This window comes from Amblyomma mixtum, chromosome 4 (assembly GCF_055824585.1).
Source record: "Amblyomma mixtum isolate Tamu chromosome 4, ASM5582458v1, whole genome shotgun sequence".
NCBI lineage: Eukaryota > Metazoa > Arthropoda > Arachnida > Ixodida > Ixodidae > Amblyomma > Amblyomma mixtum.
This window is the reverse complement of record NC_143015.1, coordinates 7,332,593-7,336,316: the sequence shown is the minus strand read 5'-3', so window position 1 is coordinate 7,336,316 and position 3,724 is coordinate 7,332,593.

Below are 3,724 nucleotides of genomic sequence, written 5' to 3'. Positions count from 1 at the left end.
CAGTCCTATTTCTGAGGAATGCGCTGAGGACACCTTTTGGTGTCCCAAAGTTACTTTTTTGGCGTTCGTACCCGTCCTCTTGGTCAAAGGTCTGTTTAGACACACCATATTCACATCGGCGATGCCAGTGTCATACACCTACACCTACCTTCCACCTTCGGCTCCTGTCCTCTTTGCGAGTTTATTGCCCAAGACCTTAGCCCTAGTACGCTGAGGATACTCAAATTTCGGTGTCCTGCAGTGACATTTTTGACGTACGAAATTCGTTAAACTACCGTTATAAAAAAACCCTAATGCCACCATCACACTGACCGCTGCGCAGAATGCTGGAGGCAAACCAATCAACTCTGTGCAGGTTTGCACTCTTTCCCGGCGTTTTCATCGCTTTCAGCTCTGCGCACTTCCTATGGCCCAGAGCGAGAGAGGCCGGGCGGGCTGTAACAGCAGCAGCTGTGAACAGGTTCATCGTTGAAAAATGACTGCTTCTGAGATGAAGTCCGTGGTGTTGCCCATCGTCGCCGCACTATGGCTTCGTCTGGGCAGTGCTTTACTGGTATTAAGGCGAAAGCCTTTAATGCCTCATACTGTCGTTAGCAGACGCGTCGGCAGCCGTGTCGACAGACGCGTCGGCAGGAGTGTCGACAGACGCATCGGCAGCCGTGTCGACAGACGCGTCGGCACATTCGTCCGCCTTTCGGCTCAGTGAATAAAGGCGCATCTAGTGAATGCATGGGCTTCATAAATGAAATAAAAGGAGTAAAGTCAAGAAAATGAAAAAAAAGAAGAAAATAAACAAAAATAAAAACAAAATAAAAATACGAAGTGAAAATTAAAATAAAAAACAATAAAATTAAGAAAAGGAGCAAAAAATAAACAAAAAATATGAAAAATAAAAAAGTAAATGAAAACAAACAGTGGCCAGGAAACGCTTTCGCCTTACAGCACTTTAGAGAGCCAAAGTGTCCCCTGAATTTTTTTTCACAGCTTGTAAGGAACACAGTTCTTATAGGAATGGTGTATCACTGAAGCGCGCCATAATTTTTTTTTACAAATAGGCCTGTTGGGGAAGCATCATGGGTTTTAATAATAATAATAATAATAATAATAATAATAATAATAATAATGGTTTTTATTTGCGCCAAATGAATACATGGCGCGGGAGACCCGCAGTAAAAGCTGTCACAAGCGACAGCTTGACAAAGCCGGAGGCCCCCCTATACACTTGACAGCATCATAGGCGCAATGAAACGAAATGTCTCATCCAAAAAGAAAATAGAACAAACCATGAAAACATCTGCAATTACAATCACTCGTAAGAACTACATAAAATTATACAGAAAATGTGTTAGAATGAAGCTAGAAAGCACTTACAAAAGCAATGGAACATTCATGTGCGATGGCAATGAGTTTAGCGAAAGTAACAGATAAATTAAGCACATTTTTGCTTCAAATAAAATTCAAATCAAAGTGAATACAGACAAGCGGTACAGTCAGGGTAAACAACAACGTGACAGAGTAAACAGGAATGGCAAGCGAAGTGTCCTAGTACATGTTGAAATACCGGCGGAGTGTTTTGAACGTCACCTTTTCAAGTTGGATATGTTTATGATTTAAATCATTTAGTAACCGGGGTAGTTTATTCTGTAGTGTTTGTAGGCCGTATGTTGTGCGAAACGTCCTTACTTTCCAGAGCTCCGTGTGACGTGTCTGGCGTGTAGTAGCGTTTTGTTGTAACCTGGCTAGACGATGTAGAAATGAACTGTTGCTGCTGTTAATACCAGCGTCAAATCGCGCCACTCAGTGGAGCACGTGATGGATCGGTACTCACCGCTGCTCGCTGCTCTCGCTGAGCAAACGAGGTAGCTGCAGCTTCGCAGAGAACATGACGTGAAGCATGCGCCGGGGAGTGGAGCAAACTGATCGACGTCGCTGAGCGCTCACCGGCACCACGCGAGTTTCGAATTGCTGTAGAAAACGCTATTATTTGTTGAGCCCCGGGAGTGAGGTAGCCGTGTTTCCGTGTTTCGAAAAACTGATGCGGCTAATACTAACAGCCATCTACACATCTCTAACTAAAACCAGACACATTATTAAAAAGTAACTGTTAGAAATCGGTTAATCAGCTTTCCATAACACGATAATAATAATAATAAAGTTTTATCGACATAAGTACACAGTTAGAATTGAGCTCGCATAAGCGTTGGTTCGCTTGTGTGCTTAGCTTGGCAGGCAAGCGGCGTACGCTAGCGCACGCAAGCTCAGTTCATCGGTTTTGTGGGGTCCGTCAACACTAGTATTAGTTTGCCGCAAATGCAGTACACGCTTAACTCAATAAGCCTATTTCTAAAAATTATGGCAGGAGTCCCTGAAAGCACCGTTGTATGATAGCTGGGTTAATTCCTTTTTCAAAGCAAGCGTTTTTCCAGATGACACTCTATTAGCTTGCTAGGCCCGGCGACACTTGTCGGATCAAGCTCATAGTTTAATGTCGATTGAAAGCAATGATTTGGCAGCCACTAGCGAAAATTTTATGAAAAAATTACGGGCTCGTTTACTCCATGGGCATCAAAATATGCCTTTTAAATGGGTAGGTTTTTCACGGAGGTGAGTTATTTTTCTATCACTCTTTGCCAGTATACTGAACAATTAGCACGACGCGTTCATGTTGCAAAAACAAAATGTTTTCGTCCGCGTCATACTCAAACGTCCGCTGCTATCGCTTACATACGCAATTTTGACGGCCTCCCCGACTCTCTCATAGTCTTATATTTAGAAGCACCTTGTATCCATGCGGAACAGCTCTAGACTCGGTGCTTGCGACTGCCCGAGCAGCTGCGTTTCAATGTATGCGCATCCACCCAAAACAGCTGCAGCGTCTATATCCTAGGACAGCATGCTGCATTCGTATGCTCGGGATCAGCGGCCTCGAAATTGCCTATTTTTGTATTTTCCGCTAGCAGATAAATGCCGCTTGGAAAACGATAAAGTTAAAAACAGCTAGCCATTGTTGGAACATTTGTAATGAAAAAATAGCGTTTGAAGCATTCAAGAGCCAGAGGAAAACGAACGACATAACTGACCTGTCACGGTAGTGTAAACAGGCACCACTTCCAAAATTGTCCCCAAAGATACTTTGTGCTTTTAGTCCGCATGTTCATGATGATATGGAGCACGGCAGTAGAAAAGTGGCTAAACTTCTGGACTGAGTCTGGAAAGTATTTTCTTTTCTCTCTTTGCTTTGCACCTCATATTCACAAAGTAAGACTGTTAGTTTTCATTTCCCCCAAGTTGCGCAATCGTGCAGACGTACTCGAATCAGGGGAGGTGAGAACAGTTAAATATTCTCTTTTTCTAGCTAAAATCAGACAGATGTTTATCATATGCACCGCTGTGTCCTGTTGCTTTGAGCGGCTGCGAGTCATCATCCCCCAAAAGATGGACCACGGCATCGTGACAGGCGAGTAGATTTTACGGACTCATGTGGCCCACCCTCAGGAAACTTTGGACAAGCTGCTGTTTGTCACTAGTGTCCGTATAGAAAAAAGGTGCTCACACAAATGGCACCCTCTCTCAGGCCAAGAGGCTCTTGCACATGTCACATCAATGACGCTGCATGCAGGTCTAGGTGGGAGGCTTGCATCGTGAAAGCAAGCCAAAAGGGCAGCAGAACAAAGGAAGCAGCGGAGAAGGCACGCTCATCCACAGGTAGCGCAGGCTTCCAAGG